General features: G+C 39.1%; 1 protein-coding gene across 4 annotated transcripts in view; it reads left to right on the forward strand.

Annotated features, from left to right (window-relative positions):
- PLEKHA7 (pleckstrin homology domain containing A7) overlaps nucleotides 1-20,636 on the forward strand; it is a 251,076-nt gene that overhangs the window by 66,256 nt on the left and 164,184 nt on the right. The window lies entirely within an intron of this gene.

The raw sequence follows: 20,636 nt of genomic DNA on the forward strand, positions 1-20,636 counted from the left end.
TCATATCCCCACGAAGGCAGGTTTCCTTGGTTTTCCTGCATTTCATTAGATACTTACAAACTTGTTTTCTTTGGTTTGCAAAGGTAATCTGACTCAAAAATGATAGAATTTGGGATTCTCCTTCCAGTTTTCATGTTTATTAATGTTTCTCAGCTTTTGCTGCACAGAATGTAGATGGGTCTATGTGTGAAATCCATTCTTTGAAAGTTAGACTGGAATTAGGAATGGGCTCTGAGTCCAGAGATTAAGACCCTGAGCCCTTCATAGTAATAATAGCAACAAGAAAAATTTCCTGAAATGCTTTAAAAGCACTTTATCTACATCATTTCATTTGAGCCTTACTACAACCCAGTAAGTTGGATACTATAAATTATGATGATGCCCATTTCACAGATGAAGAAACTGAACTCCAGAGAGATTACCTGACTTTCCAGTGGTCACATGGCTGGTGAACGTCAGACCTGAAGCTATTTTTCCTTCTTATCCAGAGTCATTTGAGATTGGCTGGGTGCCCAGAGAATCCTGGCTCTTGCCACCGGTCTCCTGCCCACCTGGACAAATCTGGTTTGACTTTGTGTGGTTCCAGGTGGGAGCTCTCCTTGTGGAAAGCAGGTCCCTGTATATCTATGGTTTGAACCTTGCTTCTAAACCTGTAAGAAGTCTTTTTTTCTTATGCTGAAGATGAAAGGTTCTGGGCCCCTTCACAGTTCCTTTGATGATACTCCCTCCACAGCCAAAGGGAATAATTGATTACCAGGTGGAACAGATGTCCCCTAATATAACCTGAGGTAATGTGATGCGAAGTGCATAGAATACTGGGCCTGTAGCAGAGGCAATATAGTTTGGAGGAGTGTTTGCTGTATCTGCAATGTAAGCATCTGAGTTCAAATCCCCCCTTTCTTCTTACAAAGAGTGATTTTGGGTAATTTCGTTAACTTCTTGTGTTCTCTGATACTTACTAGTTGTGTGACACTGGGCAAATCATTTAAGAATGCTGTCTGCCTCAGTTTCCTTCATTGTAAATGGACATACTAATAGCATCGGCCTCCCAGGATTTCTTGTACAATCAAATGAGATAATATTTGTAAAGCACTACATAAATGCTAGTTATTACTATAGTACTATTTTCTGGCAGCTACGTGGTATCAATGGTGCACAAAGCACCGGGCTTGGAAGTCAGCAAGATCTGAATTCAAATTTAGCCTCAAACACTTACTAGCTGTGGAACTCTGGATAAGTCACTTAACAGAGTTAAGTGTAAAATGAGCTGGAGAGGGAAACGGCAAAGCACTCCAGTATCCCTGCCAAGAAAACCCTGAACAAGGTCATGAAGAGTTGGATACAACTGAAATGATTCCACAACAATTATTATCTGTAAACTAGGGAGAATGATTGTGGTACTTTTCACCTCACAGAATTGTTGTAAAGAAAGCAATCGTAAAGGAGTTATATAAATGTGAGCTATCATTATTATTAATAACATCCCAACTGCCTCATATACTTTATGCCTCACAAGTCAGCCAGAAGCGCCTGAGGGAGCTTGTCCACACATTTTTTTTCCCTTTCTTTTTGGCATTTAAAAAATGTTTTATTGCTCTCCTTCCCCCTGAATTTACTCCCCTCCCAGAAGAACCCTCAAAACAAGCATAATCAAACAAAACAAATCAATATATGGGTCAGGTCTGGAGTTCTGGTGTTTTTCAATATGGCGTCCCTGAATATTAAGATCATTTTGCCAATTGTTCTTCTGATTCCACTTCAACAAATTTGATACAGATATCAAGCATAGTAGATAGATTATTGGTGACCTGGACTAAAAAACCAAAACAACAACAAAAAACCCCCTAGATTCAAATTATGCCCCTAACACAGACTATTCCATTCAGATTGACATCTTCTAACTTGTCTCAGCCTCAGTTTCTTCATTTGTAGAAGAGGAAGGGTTGACCCCCCGACCTCTAAGGTCAGCTCTAAATCTGTTTTTCCTTTAAGTCTTCTTAAGTGTTTTTTTTTTAAATTCTTAATATTTATAATTTACAACATGGTATAACAGTCTCTGCTACACTTGTTTAGAAATTCCCTAGTTGAGGGATGTCATCAGTTCCTTTTCTTGGCTGCAGTAAAAAATGCTGCTCTAAATATTTTTGTACCTAAAGGTCCTTTCTCAGATAGTCTATTGTTCAAGGATAAGGTTGCCTCAGTATCAGTCAGTTACAGAATTTTAAACTGTGAATTGGCAAGCTTCTCCAGGGGAGGAATTGTTTTTATTTTTTTTCTCTTTGTATACTCAATGCCAGATATGGTACTTAGAACATAATAAATAGGCTTTTAATTAATGGATTGTTATTGTTTGGTCTTTTCAGTCATGTCCAATCTTTGTGATCCCATTTAGGGTTTTCTTGGCAGAGATTCTGGAGTGGATTGCCCTTTTCTTCTCCATTCATTTTATAGATGAGGAAACTGAGGCAAAGTTAAGTGACGTGCCCAAGGTCATATAGCTAGAAGTGTCTGAAGCCAGATTTGAAAATGAGTCTTTCTGACTTTACTTTATCCACTGAACCATCTAGAGGCCCATCATTAATCAATTTTTATTGGTAAGATGTTTTTTTAGCCATTTTTGATTCTCTGTGACCCCATATTGGGCTTTCTTGTCAGAGATACTGGAGTGGTTTGCCATTTCTAAGTTCAGCTCTTTTTACAGATGAAGAAACTGAGGCAAAGAGGGCTAAGTGACTTGCTCAGGGTCGCACAGTTAGGAAGTATCTGAAGTTGGATTTGAACTCAGGAAAATGAGGCTTCCCAATTCCCAGTCCACTTGCTCTATGCATTGAGCCACCTAACTGCCCAATCATTGGATTAAACAATAGTAATAAGTAGTCTTGACTATATAGTTATATGTCTGAAAGACTTTAAAGACCATCTAGATCAACACACTCATTTTATAGACAAGGAAACTTGAAACCCAGAATTGTTAAATAAATGACTTCCCTAAGGCAGGACTGAGATTTGAAGTTAGATTCTTTGATTCCAAATTCAGCACTCTTTTTACTGTGTCAATTGTGTTGAATTGAAAACTGACTAAGGGAAGTGTGGATAGGAGAAAGTATAATTTGTCTAGCTCCAAGTAAATGGGTTATGATTTGATGTTTTCCTGTCTCAAAGAAAATACCGAGCCTCGCCGAGTGTGGAAGTGGGTTAAGATCCATGTAGAATCCAAGTGTACAGGACAAGGGAGGTGATTTATTGTTCTGCTCTATATTGCCTAGGTCAGACATCATCTGGAACTTTTAAATCAAATTTAGGTGCCAAATATTAGGAAAATAGGAAATGTCCAGAGACAGAAAAAGACCGCCAAGTCACAGAGCCCCAAATCACTTTCCTGCAATTCCCAGGCTTGTCAGGTTGGTGTCCCTTCTTACCTTTTCATCACTATTGTGATATAGGTAGTAGTGTGTGCACATGTGCATATATGTGTGTCTGTGTGTGTGTGAGAGAAAGAGAGAGAGGAGAAGGAGCAGGAGAGGAGAGTATGCACATGCTCATTTGTTTCGGGAGGAACTGAAGTTCATTGGGGACCCTGTCTCTCATGAACCAGAGGCAATTAGCAGGAATGGATACCTGGGATACCTGCTAGCTGATACAGTTAAATCTTTGGAATGAAACTTCTCCAAGGTGCTGTGGATGCTGTTTAAGAAGCACGCATTAAGTGCCTACTAGATATAAGCCACTATGTTGAATCTGGGACTGCAAGGACAAGAGTGAAACCAATCCTTCTCTCCAGGAGAGAAAATGGGATTCTGTATTTGGCTAAAGTGGATGGGGTTGGGGGAAATAAGGCAACAATATGCACTAGTGATTGTAATTTTCAAGAGTTTTTGGGGGGGAATAGAATGAGGTTTGAACTGTCAACTGAGAAAAACTTCGGCACCTGAACTTTGGAAGGTAGGGATTCTAAAAGTGGAGGAGCATTCCAGGAATGGGATTGGGGATATAGAGGGAGTTAGCCCTAGACAAAGACACAGAGACAGTAAATGTAATGTGTATGGGATCAATGACTAGTGCAGAGGAGTAGAATATAGCATGTGAGTATGTGAAAGTAAGCTTTGGAAGAGAGGCTGGAGCCTTATTTCATAGGACTTGAAATCCCAAACACACGTATTTATGTTTTATCTGAGAGTAAATAGAGAGCTACAGTAGATTCTGGAGCAGGAGAATAATGTGATTAATGCTTTAAGAATATTAATTTGGCAGCAGGCATTTCTATTCCCTAGGAGTTTGGCAATTAGGAGAAAAAAAAGGGACTCTTGGACTTTAACTTTCCTTTTGGAAATCAAACTCTGTCAACAACATAAAGGACTTAAATTTCTTCTCTTGACTTTTCTTCCTCTGCATTTGGGTGCCATGATGAATGAGAGGGCCATTGGATTCATACTTCTTTCTCCTTCACTAATTGTCTCCTTCAGGGAACCATTGACCATATGTCTCTGTGTCTCCTCTTCTCTTGGCGTCTCTTAACGGGACTATTAATATCTTTGCTTAGTTTCGATTGGTGATCCCCTTTGCAGAAGGGACTTTCCCAGGATCACACAGGGAGTTCATAAGAGGGCCAAGTCAAACCAAAAAGTCCTTTGACTATTCCAGTCTAAGGTTGTTTTTCCCACATGCTGTGTTTCTCGACTAGGAAGCATTGTGGTTGGCCCCAGGGAAACAGGTTATTCTTTGGCACTTTGTGACTCATTAGATTGCTTTTTCTGATATTGGGTTAAATTCTCTATTTCTTATCTTGTTTATTTGGGTCTTTTATATTTTTCATAGATATTTATCCACTTCCTTTGAATTCTTAGTTTTGTTTGAAAGCAATTATGTATTTCCTTATTTCTTCTGTTAATTGTGAATTTGCCTTATTTTCTTGTTTTGTTCATTTGATTTTCCTCTTTTTTTCTTGATTAATTTAGCTAATTGTCTATTGATTTTGTTAAGTCTTTTAAAAAACAGCTTTTCATTTGGTTAATCACTGTAGGGTCTTTTATATTCAAGTTCCTCCCTACTCTAATTTTTAAGATCTCCGCTTTTGTCCTCATTTTAGGATTGCTGATTTGTTTATTCCCTAGTCCTTTCATTTGCCTGCTCAGTTCATCCATCCTTTCCTTTTCTATTTGGTTAATATAAGTTTTTTTAAGATGTGCATTGTTCTCTGAGGACAAACATCCCTCCTTTGGCTACATAAACATAATTATTTCTGTGATTTGTTCTTTGATCCCCGTATTATTCAGAAGGTTACAATTTAGTGTTCCTTAAGAGTAGAGAAATTGGTTATTTTTTTCAGGTCATTTTCCCTCCCCTCTACAAACTTAGATTTGATGTTAGGGGGAAGAGAAAACTTTGAACTCCTCCTTGACAGAAAAATACTTGATTCCTTTAGAGCTAATGCCGTGTGAGCTCAGGCAGATTTCTACCCGAGTACCACTTGCCTTCTGGAATAGAGTGCCTCACAAAGCTGTTTTCTCCAGAATTTTGACATATAGAACCTATTTTCTTATTCTGTTCCATAGAATAGAGCTGGATCTGAATGGTCAAAGATCCAACCTCTTCGGTTTATAGTTGAGTAGACCAAGAGCTAGGGAGAAGTAACTTCAGGTGTGTGCTGGACCTAACTCCTGCCATATTGAAAACAACATGAGCATTTGTTCCTTGGAAATTGAAAAGGCTAAAAATTGATTTAATTGTTTTGTGATTATCTAGATTTAAGAAAGTGACATAGAAACTTTGAATAATGGACTTTAAAATTAAAAATGTGTTGTGAGGAACTCCCTTTCCCTCATCTGTATTCTGGAAAGTTTGTGGTTAAATACTTCCCTACATAACTTGTATGTGATCCCATATGTAGCAAGGAGCATACCCAGAATTCGAATCCAGATCCTCTGATTGCAACTCCAAGGCTCCAAGTGGAAACACTTTACAACACTTTTAAAAAAAATTAATATTTTTGCTTTGTTTTAATTCTTCCTTAAGTTGATCCACAGCAATGAGATTTTTTACTCCATATCAGAAGCATTTCCATTTACTGAATCTAGGTTCAGGTTCTGGCTCTGATATTTTCTGGCTGTGTGACTTTAGGTAAATTGCATCACTTCTCTGAGCCTCAGTTTCTCTACCTGTAAAATGGGGATACTAGCATTTATACACTGTATCCTTGATATTTGACTGTCAGAAGGAAGGCTCTTTTTTTTTTTTTTTTTCCAAAGCTTAAATCCTGTGGCAATGTGTTAGTACTAACCAGGATGACCCCGAGGCAGTGTGAGATCCTGAAGCTTGAATGCTAGTTAGTAGTTGGGGGAGAGAGAAAAATCAGGATGTTGATCTTAGTTGATATTAAGACTTAAAAGTCAGAAGAGATCTAAGAGATCACATGGTTCTTTCACTTTACAGATGAGAAAATTGAGACCCACCAAAGTTAAGTATTTAAATACTTGGTCAAGGATAAGTGACTTCCTTTAGTAAAGTGCCTGGCACATAGTGGGTACCTGATACGTGTTTTATGGAATTGAATCAGATCTCAAGACACAATTTATCTCTTCATAACTCTCACATGTTTGCTCCTGGTTCTGCCTTATGTGACCAAGCAGAACAAGGGTGATACCCATTTGAAGGCTGCCATCTTGGATCCCCCAATTCTTTTTACCTTACTTAGAACCAGAAAACTTGACTTTCAATTCTAGTGTTGCCAGTTTTTTAGATATATGACTTGGATGGGCAAATCCTTCAACTTTCTTTTGAGCCTCAGTTTCCTCCTCTGTAAAATGGGGACCACATCTGGAGAATGATGTTTGGTTCTGGCTCCTATGTTTTTAGGAAAGATAGTGATGACCTGCAGGGCATGTAGTGATAAGAGGAAGGATCTGAAGATGCTCAAAAGGGGATCAATGGAAGATACTAGTGCTGATTAGCTCAGAGATGAAAAGGCTCAGGGCAGAAGTTAGAGTTGTCTTTGAGGATTTGAAGGCCAGTCTTGGGAAAGAAAGGCCAGTTTTCTTCTACTGGGCCTCAGGGTAGCATAACTGGTAACTCTGGCTGGAAGTTGCAAAGACAGTTTCTGCTAAAAGATTAAGGATAAATTTGTGAGTGATCAGAGAGGTCCAAAAGTGACCTGGGTCACCTGGAATGGTAGTGATTGGCTCCCTATCTTGGGGGGGGCCTTCAGTCCTGTCTGGTTCTTCATGACCCCATTTAGGGTTTTCTTGGCAAAGATACTATAATTAGTAATTAATCTAACTACTTAATCTGATATCTATAAGTTTTTTATTTTTTAATCTGGACAGATTCAAAATGGAGGCAGCTTGGTTGCTTGGTGGATAGAGTTCACATTCTGGACCTGAGTTCACGTTCTGCCTCAAATCTTTTGCTAGCAGTGTAATCCTGGACAAATCACTCATTGGCTTCCTTATCTGTAAAATGGAGATAATAATAGCATGTACCTTCCAGGTTGTTGCCAGGATCAAATGAGATTTGTAAAGCTCTTTGCAAATTTGCAAGTTCTATATAAATAAGTAAGAAATGCCATTATTATAGTCGCCATCATCATGATTACTATTACTATATGATTCGTTTCCTTTGTAATCCTGTGAATTTTCTTTTGCTCGGTCAAAATCATTAATCTGAGAAGGAGTCTCTAGGCTTCTCCAGACTTCCCAGAGGGTCCAGGATCCACACCAAAAAAAGTGAAAACTTCCTGGTCCAGATTCTAACATCCTGAGTGATAGGGGGATGGGGCTAAGGGAATGAAATCTTTCCAGTTCTACAATGAATGAATGTATCTCTTGTGCAGTGAATGGTGTTTTTTCTTGGAGGAGAAAACAGAATTGTTATTTCTTCAAAGAAAGAAACCAGTCATTGAAAGGGAAAAAGCGGTTATATCCTCCTGCCATCCACTGGGTGAATTCCCCCTTAACAGGAAGCCCATGTTGGCTGTGGAGTTCATTTCTGTTTACCCAAGCATTTAAGCGAATCACTCCAAGGAGACAAGAACCTACCAGATGCTTGGAATAAAGGCAATTTTCTTAGCGTTTTCTCCTTTGACAAGACTGAGTGTGTGCCATGTTGGGAGAGCGAGGTCTCATGGAGCTGCTATCTTGGCCTGTGAGTGTCCAAATACCAGTTGGGCCTGTTTGAGGTTAATCTTGGAAGTGACTTGATTTTTCTTTGTTATTATTCTAAATATAAATTTTTGTGTGCCTGTCAAAGCTCTAGGAATTAAGATTCTTTGCTGATATAAAAGGGTCACCCAGTCAGCAGTGGTGAGGTATAATTGATCCACTGATTTAATTCTTCAAGCTTTGAGCATGATGTACTCTCTGTAGGACTCTGTCCTCAGCCCTTTGGGAAAATAGGTGTTAAAAAGAGCCTGTCCTCCAGGATCTTACAGATGTATAGTAAGGGATATAGTGAGGTGAGGACACAAATAAAATTCCAGACAATATGTGGTAGGTGTCATAAGTGGTACGAAGAAAGTGAAAGCAGAGACTAAAGGATTGTCCATTTGAGAGCTAGAAGGGAGAGACCTTTCACTTTGTTGGTGAGAAAAACTAAGGCTCACAGACATTAAGTGATTTGCCTACAGGGACAACAGAGAATGAGTGACAGAGCTGAGATTTTGAGTGACCCCAGTTCTGTATTCTTGGCCCTTTGCTGTTCTGCCTTCTGGGGCAGAGCTTCAGGGAAAGCTTCGAGGAGGAGGTGGCATCTGAGCTGACCCTGAGAGAATTTCAATCAGTAGAGAAGGGCTGGAAAGGATGTGTTGGGGGAGTGAACTTCAGGGTTTTCCTTTTCCATCCTTAAGTCAGAAGAGCTTGGAATTAAATGCAGTTCTCTTCAAGGAAGTAAAAATGAATACAGCAGAGAGATGCTAGAGTCAGAGCATTGGCTGCAAGGTTGGAGAGGTTATAATATTGTGAGTGCAGAACTTTGCAATTTATAAAAACTTCCATTTTCTCATAAAGAGCAACTTCCTTTCCTTTCTTCCCTACTCCAAATTGGTGAGGTCTTCAAGTTTTAGAATTTATCTTTTTAAATTTTTCTTCACTTTTAAAAATGTTTTATTGATTTTTTTCTTTTGTTCATTTTTGATATTCTGTTCTTTTTTGATATTGATGTAATGGATTTCTTTTCTTTTTATATCTCCTTCATTTTTGAATTTAACCCATTCTTATCACTTATTTACATCCCATAAAACAAAAAATGCAAAAGAAAAAAAGCAGGGAGAAGTAATAAAGGGGCAAGTAGGTGGCACAGTGGATAGAATGATAGGCCTGAAGTCAGGAAGACTTTTCTCCATGAATTCAAATCCAGCCTCAGACACTTGATGGTTGTGTAACCCTGGCCAGATGACTTAAACCTGTTTTCCTTAGTTTCCTCATCTGTAAAATAAACTGGAGTTTATTTTTGCCAAAAAAACCCCAATGGGGTCACAAAGAGTAGAATAGGAGTGAAAAATGACTGAACAACAAAGAACCAATGAATCATTAATCATTAGAGGCAGTATATGCCGTATTCCACACCTGAAACTCCTCTACTTCTGCAAAGGGAGATCCCATTGTTTAACTCTTTTCCGTGAACAGGCTTGGTCATTATAATTAATTACATAGCATTCAGTTTAATTTTTGTTATTCTGTTTATATTGTCATAGTCAATGTCAAAGTATATGAGGAGCTGACTTCACTTTGAGTAGTACTTTCTATGTGGAGTGGAAAGAGTTTTGGATTTGGAGTGAAGGGAATCTGGGATCCAATCTTGGATCTGCCAACTTATAATGTCATCTTAGACAAGTCCTTTTAATTTTCTGGGTCTCAGTTTTCTTATCTGTACATTGAAGAGCCTGGACTAGATCACTTTTTAAGCTCTATCATTTAAGTGCCTACCATGTGCTAAGCCAGGGACTTTCACAAGTATTAAGAAAGTGGGGCACAATTTATTTACTAATTTATTTACTATCATTTTCTTTTAGGTCTGGTCTTGTGATTTCATCAGTGTAGGGATCGTCCAGGGTTGGAAATCCTTAATTTTTAGAGAATTGCTGTCATTGTCTTGCCTTGAAGGTTGACCTTCTCTTTTGCTATACCCATGTCCCACTTAGAAATTAAAAAAAAAAAAAAAACCTGAGTCTCAGGTTGTGACTACTTTGTCTCAGTTGGGGTCATGCTATAGAATTTGAACTTGATATGATTAGATCGTAGGGAGCTATTGTATGATTTTGAGTACTGGAAGGAAAACCGTGAAAGTCAGATGCTGTCTTCATGTATGTTGGTAATAAACTGAATAGAACTGAAATTCAGGAAGAAGTATTTCCAGAGTTACCTTAAGGAGGTGTTGTGGCTAGATTGTGCTGGACTTGAAGTTGGGAAGACTATTTAAATCCTGCTTATGTAACCATAAATAAGTCCTTTCACCTCTTTAAGCCTCAGTTTTCTTATCTATAAAATGGGGATTAAAATAATACTGCTAGTACCTGCAAAGTTCAAATGAAAATATATAGGGTGACCCAGAAGTCATAGTGTAGTATTATGCTTTTAAAGCATATATAGTAATATTATACATAATAATATTATATACAATAATAAATCAATTTTATATAATGCTTTAATGTTTGCAAAACACTACATGAAGTTTATTATTATCACTCTTGTTATTATCCAGAAGTAGTTGCTTGTTAAGCCAGACATGAGAACATTCATTTATTCATTCAATAGGAATTTGTCAAGTACCATGGAAAAGAGGAGTTAGGGCAGGGGTCCTCAAACTATGGCCCGCGGGCCAGATGTGGCAGCTGAGGACGTTTACCCCTTCACCCAGGGCTATGAAGTTTCTTTATTTAAAGACCCACAAAACAAAATTTTTGTTTTTACTATAGTCCGGCCCTCCAACAGTCTGAGGGACAGTGAACTGGCCCCCTATTTAAAAAGTTTGAGAACCCCTGAGTTAGGGAAACATGAAAGGAGTCTTCAAATATTTAAAAAGACTGCCATGGGGAAGAGAAGACAGGCTTTTTTGCTTGACCTCAGAGAGCAGAAGTAGGCTAGTAGAGGGGCAGGGATGGAGGGATAGGAATTTCAGGGAAACAGAAGCTTCTTATAGTTTGGGGCTGCCCCTGACATAGAGTGGGTAGGGAATTCTTTCTCCTTGGAAGGGTTTGAATAGAGAACGAATGGGTATAAATGGAGGATGTCATGGAGAAGATTTGTTAAGTTATAGAGACTGATGACCTTCCAATTCTAAAATGTTGACTCTGTATCTTGAGGATTGATCCCTAAGTTTCTTCAGTCCCTGGCCTCTTGTAGGCCTTTTAAGGCCTGCTTGGGCCATGTTGGCGTCTGAATCCCTCCCTTCCTATTTTTCTTTCCTTTTAATAGCTAAGTGTACCCAGCTTTACCCATAGGTCTTTGATCCTGAGAAGAGTTCTTTCTACCTTTTAATTAAATATTTAGAGAGCGACTTGTGTCTCATTTCACACTATGCATTACAGCACTTTGTAAATTAGTCTTTTAAGTAGTGACTATAATAACTCCCATTTATATCACACTTTACAGTTTACTTAGCTCTTTACTTGAAAAAACCCTATGAAGTGTGTTGGCAGGTGTGTGCATAAGGATCGCGAGCCAATTTTACAGATAAGGAAGCACCTTCTAAGACTTTAAATGGCTTGTGCCCACTGCCCCATAGCTAAGTAATATGGAATCTCCTGGCTCCCAGTCCAACAGATGACCTCAGTGCTTTCCCAAAAGTCGAGGGAATTGACTATTGTCTGCCTGTGTGATCTGCCAAGTTCACTCTCCTCTCTGGGCTCAGTTTCCCCATTTGTAAATTCTCCTGAGAAGACTGCGATTACATTTGATGACAGATGTTTTGGTGAGCAGGGAAGAGAGCAACATGCTCCTCAATACATCCTTGTCCACAAAACCTTGGTACCAAACCCATACCTCTTCCCACCTTTAAGTTCAAGCCTGAGAGATAGCAGCATATCTAGGTAGTTCCAGCTCTAGAAACAGAGGAGCTTAGATGCTTCCTGCCTCTGAGACCTTGTTTCCTTCCTTTCAAATGATGGGGTTGTATCACATGGCTTTGAAAGTTCCTTGGAACCCTAGCTCTGTTATTGGGATCTGTGATCTTGCCCAGGAACCCTATCAAAAAAGACAGTGAAGTTACCCTGAAACAATCTGCTTCCAATATACCCATGCTGGCTCCTTGTGCTCACTTCTCCTTTCTTAGTACTTACAAGCTATCTCACTTTGAATCTTGGAATTGATGGGAATGTTAGGGGCCCCGTTCTCCATTTCAATCACTGTTTTATGTGAATTAAGTGTAGTCTTGTTCTTTGAGAGGATGGACAAATATGAATCTTTTCCCTCCCTATCGCTTAAGGCACCTGTGAACTTTTTGGATACAGTGTGTGTGTGTGTGTGTGTGTGTGTGTGTGTGTGTGTCCAGCTTTCCTCACTCACCCATATGTATGTATATCTACGCTTTAGCTGCCCTTCTTCATCAGACTGCAGTTACTATAGTTACCATCACCTCTTCCCTCCTGGTCAGAAATTGGTGGAGGGGAAAACAAGAGATTCCAGGACATCACAAGGAGTTCAGAGGATTTTGGCTACTATATACTAGTCTTGACTTGGTAGTGACCAACATAATTTTATGTTGTCATCCAGGGATCTTTTATTTAGGCAAAAGAATTCAGAAAATGTTATTGATATCTTTTGCTTTTATGTATCTTGATCTCCAAATACATTCCTATTTCTTTCCCTACTCAAGAACGCCAGCCCTTAAACAAAGAATTTTTTTAAAAAAACATTTTAGCAAAACTAATCAGTAGATCAACCTAGTGTGATGGAATGTGGGGTATTCTACATCTATATCCACATTCCCCCATTTCTATAAAGAAGGAAAGTAAATGTATTTTCTTAACTTTTCTCCAGGACCAAGCTTCTTGGTCATTCTAATTAAACAATATTCAATTAAAAAAAACATTTGCATTGATGTAGTCATTGTATCTTAATTTTTCCTGGTTCTATGTTCTTCACTCTTAATTAGTTCTTATAAGTCTTCATATTTGTCATTAAGAAACTTTTTCAAATAATTAAAATCAGATTCACAGAGTGTAAGAACTGGAGCAAATCTCAGGGAGAAAATTACAAAATTTCTCAAAATTGACTGAAGTTCATCCACAAGTTAGTGGTAGGGTTGGGATTAACATCCCTGCCATTTTCTGCCATTCTACTGTAGGGGGCTCTGGGGTTCTCCTTTTCTTTCCGATTTTATCCTTACAATAGGAATGTACTGTGCAAAAATGTTTGTGGCAGCCCCTTTTGAATAACTAGAAACTGGAAACTGAGTGGATGCTGATCAGTAGGAGAATGGCTGAATAAGTTATGGTATATGAATGTTATGGAATATTATTGTTCTGTAAGAAACAACCAGCAGGATGATTTTAGAGAGGCCTGGAGAGCCTTACGTGAACTGATGCTGAGTGAAATAAGCAGGACCAGAAGATCATTGTATATGGCAACAGCAAGATTATAAAATGATCAATTCTGATGTACATCACTCTTTCCAACAATGAGATGATTCAGGCCAGGTCCAATGATCTTGTGATGAAGAGAGCCATCTCACCCAGAGAGAACTGTGGGAACTGAGTGGGGATCACAACATAGCACTCTCACTTTTTGTTGTTTGCCTACACTTTGTTTTTTCTCATTTTTTTCCTTTTTGATCTGATTTTTCTTGTGCAGCAGGATTGTTGTATAAATATGTATGCTTATATTGGATTTAACACATTTTAAAAACTTGTTTAACATATATTGAGTTACTTGCCATCTTTGGGGGAGGTGGGGAGGAGGGGAAAATTTGAAACACAAGGGTTTGCAAGAGTCAATGTTAAAAAATTATCTGTGCATAAAAAGCTTTAATTAAGAGAGAGACAGAGACAGAAAGAGACAGAGAGACAGAGAGGGAGATAAAGAGACAAAGACAGAAAACAATAAGAATGTACTCTATTGCATCAGGCTGAGGGGAAGCAGAGATAAGATATCCCTTTTCCCCTCCAGTATTGGCGAGTCTTATGACAGAATGCTCCCTCTGTGGCAAGCTACAGTTCATGGCAAGTTAGAACCTGTCTGTAAATGACGATTGGGCGGGAATTTGACTTCCTAACCTGGAACCTTTCCTCAGCACTCATTTGTTATTCTAACAGATTTGTGAAACAAGGGGACCTTTATCTCAGCTTCTTGGGAGTACCCAAGTAAAATTCCCTATTGAGCAGCTAAAAAACCCCCAATAATCCCCAAAGCTGAAAATACATTTGAGGTCAGATTTCCTGGTTCTATTCCCCCCTCCTTAAGCTTCCTTTAATCCCAATGTGGTCTGAACTGATTCTCTGGTTTAATTCTTTGGCGGGCTTAGGAAAAATAGACATCCAACTGAATGCTGGAGCTCCAGGCAGGACCTGAGTTTTAATCTTGCCTCTGCTACTTACTGTCGGTGTGACCTGAAGCAATCCATTTTAACCCTCTTCTGCAAAATGAGAAAATTGGACTAGTTGGTCTTTGAGGTTCCTTAGGAGTCTGGATCACTAGTCCTGTGAATCTCAGTTTTTTTGTTTTTTTTTTTGGAAAAAAATTTCTTTGCAACATTATCCCTTGCACTCACTTCTGGTCCGACTTTTCCCCTGTGTCCCTCCACCCCCTCCCCTAGATGGCAAGCAGTCCTATCACAGTATATCCTAGTATATCCTAGATACAATGTATGTGTGCAGAACCGAACAGTTCTCTTGTTGCACAGGGAGAATTGATGACTCTCTAGGCTGCTGCTGGGTTCTGCCAGGGATTGAGCTTTTGCAACTATCCTGGCGTCTTGATCCTTCTTCTCTAGATAAAAGTGAACCAGTTAGTCCTTGGAAGAGAAAAAAGACCCCCAGAAACAGCCAGAACAGCTGAAGGGTAAAAGACAAAAGAGCAGGGCAGGGGTGAGGCAGGTGGGTGTGCTGGCTGCTAAACGTGGTGCCTGCTGCCACCCTGAGGACGTGACTGGAAAAATCATCATTTCCCGGTAGACAATAGCATCTCCTTCTTCTGTGTCAGCTGAGCAGAAAGAACACCGACCTGTTTCTTTGACACATCCGCAGTTAAGGCTTTGGAACTGAGAGGCTTCTCAAAGCAGCCTGATCTGTTAAAAAAAAAAAAAAAAAATGGAGGCTCAGGGGGAAAAAAGGCTTAAACCCAAAGTCACCCAGTCAGTCAGTGTAGAGACAAGATTCTCATCTGGGCCCTTGAACTCCCAACTTTAGACAACAACAGATGTCTTGCATTCTCAGAGAGATAAGCAAAGAAACCGGCAATAGATCAAAAATCAACAAATCTCTTAAAAATTATCGACTTAATAGAATTAGCCATCCAACATTTTATAGAAAAGTCTTAACAGTTTGGCTTCTTTGCTGCAATTTCATTTTACACGGTTTGGAAAGGAGTTCACAAGAATGAAACCAACAAATCTTCCTAGTTCATCTTCCTGTTCCACCTTTAATAAGAGATTGTGCAGGTTGATGAGGTGGCTCAATGAATAGTGACTGTGAAAGGATCAGGAGAACTCTTCTTCCTGTGTTATAATCTGGCTTCAGATACTTTCTGGTTGTATGACCCTGGGAAAGTCACTTAACCGTGTTTGCCTCAGTTTCTTTAAATGTAAAATGGACCAGAGAAGGAAATGGCAAATCACTTTTGTATTTTTGCCAGAAAACTCCACATGGGGTCATAAAGAATTGGAAATGACTGAACGTCCTAATTCCAACTCATGTGCCTAGTTACTTTCTTTCTAGTCATACTCTTCCTCTTTTTCATTTTCTTGAAGGGAACTAAAAAAAAATAAAGAGTTCCTCACTCTAATCTCATTTTTTAGGGTTGATGCTGACTTCCTTTCATTTCCCACATGGCAGATTCATCACAATCTGCATTTTAAGGGGTCTTGTTGAGTATATCCATTGATATATCTGACTTAAAGTTTTTTGTTAAAAACCTCCTATTTTCAATAGCTGGCCTTTCCATTTATTAACCCCCTAAGAAATAAGGTGACTCACCTAGAGTCACACAGGTGGTCCCTCTAAAGCTAGGCTTAGGGCTTCTCATTTTGGGAAAATATTAATGACATTTCATCTAAGTGTGGTTGAACTTGGACCCTAAACATTTATAGTTTTGCGTTTATTATAGATGTCATTTTTTTGAGGAGGTTTTGTGACATTTAAAGAGCCTCTTTTGATGTCCACTTCTGAATATTGTCCTCAGACCTGTTTGGAATGTTTCCAAGTGGAGTAATTATTTTCCACTGGGCTGAATTTTTGCTACAGGAGTCCAGAGCCCTTATGGACAATAGCTTTTAATGGAAACTACAATTCATTTTTAAACTGTTGACTTGGGACCTCACTTCTGGGAAATCAAATGAAATTGCTGATTAACTCTCGTCATTATGGCCCTGCCACATCTCTGGATTTCCCCACTGGCCCTCTGCCTTTCTGTCTCTCTCCTTTAACCAGGATCATGTATGCTGCCAGGGCTGAACTGACAATCTTATGTCACTGAGTTCAGAATAACTCATTCATCTCCTTAGCAATGACAAATTCAAAAGGAGTTAAGACCCTGGAAATTTGGAGATGTTTGCTCATCTGTAAAATGGGGGTGATAATAATACCTACTTTGAGGGCTCAGGTGAGATCATAGTTATGGGAAATACTTTGAATAATTTAAAGTGATATTACAAAGAAAATTTTAATTGGTATTTCAAGGTTTTGGATTAGATTGCCAAACAGAGAAAGGCTAAAAATTTCCTCTTATATTATCATTATCAGTATTTCCTGTTATCTTATGGTAACAGATCATTAGTCATTCTCGACTTGTAATTGTTTGAGTGTGTAGGGCTGGAGCAATACGGCTATAGCTATGACTTCCTCTTCCTCTACTTCCTTCTAACTGGTGAAGAATATGGCCTGAGTTGGACTGAGGCCCTGGGTGGGAGAGGTTTATCAAACTTTTGAACTTTAGGCACCTTAAGATAAAGCAGTTGGTGAGCATAATAATTATTTAACTTGTCAAATGGGACTCTAAGGTATACAAAAAAATTTTTTTTTAATCTCATAGGGACTCAATTTACTCTTCTGCAAAATGAGAGGTTGGACCAGATTTCTTTCTAAGAGCTCTAGCTTCAAACCTATGATGCTGTAATGTCAATACCCACCCTCTGAGGCAGGGAGTATAAGGCTTAGGTATCCTCATTTTACAGATGAGATCACTAAAAGTGAGAGAAGTTAAGTGAGTTCCTCAAAGTGACAGCTTATGAGTCTTGGTATCAATGTAGACTGGTCCTTCTATGTTAAATAGAAAATCATTGCCTAAGCTGATGGATATTCACTGATCTTCCCCTTGCTTACGAAAAAAATGGAAGTGTTTGATCAGTGACAGTGTTTCTACATGATTGGGCTTTTCCTTAAGGGGTGCGAGTCGTTGGGAGTGCCATCAGAAGCCAGCAATATCTAGTTCTAATTCTGAATGTATCCCCCTGATAATTACAGCCAAATCCCCCAGAGTGAGAATGTGTCCCCTGGGTCTAATTTAAGCCCCATGGGAGCTATATTAAGCCCGTCCTGGTAAACACATTGCCCTGGAGAACAATTTCCTAAGTGGTAACTAGTGACGATAGAGGATGGATGGATGGGTGGGTGGATGCCCTGGTACTTCAGTGACTTCCAGAGAGTGCTCAGATCTGACAGCTCTTTGATAGATAGTGTCTTTACCACTTCTCAAGTAGCAAACCCCATGTAAACCCAGGGTGACCTCTGGGCGATGATGAGTCATCAAAGGAGGACTTTTAAAAAAGAGATACTAGACCTTTGAAAAAATGTACCTTTCAAAAAAAATCAAAAGTTTCATTAATGCTTTTGTATAATATTACTGTTTTCTCCTGAATAGAGCCCTCTCTTGTAATAAATAAGTACAGTCAAGCAAACTAAGCCAGATTGGTGAAATCTTTGAATGTCAGGGCAAGGGAATTTGGACTTTGTGTTATAATTAAGAAGAAATGTCACTTATTTTTAGTTTGAACATGTGATTTCATAAATGTAGGAAGAAGATTGTTAGGAAGGGTGTTGGGGCTAGCTATATGTTCCCATAGAAAGTTGAATAAAGGACTAACTAGCTGGTACAATGGATAGAACATTGGCCCTGGAGTCAGGAGGACCTGAGATCAAATCCAACCTCAGATATCTATTAGCCTTGTGGCCTTGCTTAATCCCATTTGTCTCTCTCTCTATATATATATTATATATATAAAGCAAAGTTGAGTTAAGCAAGTTGGGGAAATAATGGATTTCCTACTTATCCCAATATTGAATCCTGTCACACACAGCCTAACCCAGGATCAAGTTTCCTGGGTTGCCAGCTCTGATTTTGGTTTTCGTACCATTTCTGCTTTTCCTTCAGATGGCTCTTTCTACCTCGTGCTCCTCAGTCTATAACTCCTGGTTCCCAACAATGCTAAGGGCATGACCTATCCAAGTCTCTTTACTTAGGGGGCTGTCCTTCTCAAAATCTTCCTTTTTCTTGCATTTGGATGAGGCTTCAGGCTACACTGTGGAACGCTCACTTAGCTTAACTTCTTGCCAGAATAAGTCCTACTTTGGCCTGGACTAAAGAACAAACAAGAAAATAAATACTCGGGAAACTTGTTGAAGAGAAATGAGTGATTGACTGGAGGGTCATGAAATCTGGGTCTGAGTTTCACTTCAGTTGTATGCCACTGATCAAATCGTTTCATTTTCTTTGACATCACTTTTTCCGTCTGTAGTAGTGGAGGTAGTAGTAATCATCATCATCATCATCATCTTCCATAAAACTCAGTGGTCTTTTAAATAGATATATCCCTACCAAATACTTATAGTCTCTGAGCTAAATGGAATGAAAAATTTTCAAAATACAGAGATGCAGCAGGAAAATCAAAATCACATGGGAGCAGGATGATATTAGTAATAATAACAATAATAGGTAGTATTTATATAGTGCTTTAAAATTTATAAAGTTATTTACAAATAGATCACTCTTTCCTCAAAGTAACTGTGGGAGGTAAGCGCTAATATTAACCCTCTCATTATACAGATAGGGAAACTGAGGCACAGTGGTTTGCTCAGGGTTACAGAACCGGGGAATCTCAGGTCACATTTGAACTCACTTCATCCTGATTCTAGGATTAGCTCTTTATTTACTGCGCCATCTAGCTGTCTCAGTGAGAATTAAGTATAGAGAAATAACTAGAATTTATATAGCGCTTTAAGACTGACAAAGCACTTTACATGTGATTAACTCATTTGATTCTCACAATAACTATGGGAGGTCGGTGCTATTATTTTTACAGATTAGAAAAGAGGTTAAGTCATCTACCTAATTAAGTGTCTCAGGCAGTATTTGAACTCAAATCTTCGTGACTCTATGCTGGACTCTGTTTTAGCTTCTGGCTGTGGAGTGACGAGTAATGAGAGCAGATTAGTAATAATAATATAATATATTATAATAGTATATATTATATATAGGGTATATATTATAATACATAATATAATAATAGTAATAATAATAATAACTGGGTTTTTATGGCACTCTAAGTTTTACAAAGTGCTTATACAGAGTATCTGTACAAAAACAGGGGTAGATATGATGGCCTCTGAGGTCCCTTTAGACTGGATATTCTGGGTTTCTGGGCCTAGGCTGCCATAGGAATTCTGCCAAGGAACTCACTGTCTTAGATAGGGGATATGACCCATCCATGGCTAACTCTAATACACAATAATACATTAGTAAGGTTGAGAGTCACAGAACAGTGCTCTGTGAAATGAGAAAAGTGGGGAGAACAGGTCTTTAGCAACTGGAAAGGAACTGGGAAAGTTTCCAGGAGGAGCTGGCACCTGAATATGCCTTGAGAGGATGGGTAGAATAAAGAGAGGGAAGGCATTTGCAGATCTCGAGAACAAGAGGTTGTCCCAAGAGGCTGTGGGGTCCAGCAGAGGCTAAATTATTATTTGTTATGTAGGTTGGAGCAGGCACCCCTTTCTGGGACAGGTTGAACCTAGATGGCTGTGAAGATCTCCCTGCAAATGTGAGGATGTAGGAAAGCCCAGGGTCCATTCAAGGGACAAGAGATATGGTCCCCTTTGTGCCATTACTGGATATGTACTCTAAGGAGGTTTCTCTTAGTAGCTGACTTTGGCTGAGAGGGAAGGAAGGAAGAAGGAAAGGAGGAAGAAAGGGAGGGACAAAGGGAGGAAGGGAGAGAGAGGAAGAAAGACAGAGACAGGAGAGAAAGGTGTAGGGAAGAAAGGGAGGGAGGAGGAAAGGAAATAAGCATTTATTGATGTTTATCCATTAATTTGGAGCAGGTAGGTGGCACAGTGAATAGAGCACTGGCCCTGGAGTCAGGAGGTCCTGAATTCATATCCAGTTTGACACTTGACTAGTTGTGTGATTCTGGGTAGGCCATTTAACCCTATTCCCATATCAAAAAACCCAAAACAAACAATACAGACCAATCTGTTAACCTACTATGTGCCAGATACTGTGATG

The sequence above is a fragment of the Sarcophilus harrisii genome, chromosome 6 (genome assembly GCF_902635505.1).
Source record: "Sarcophilus harrisii chromosome 6, mSarHar1.11, whole genome shotgun sequence".
NCBI lineage: Eukaryota > Metazoa > Chordata > Mammalia > Dasyuromorphia > Dasyuridae > Sarcophilus > Sarcophilus harrisii.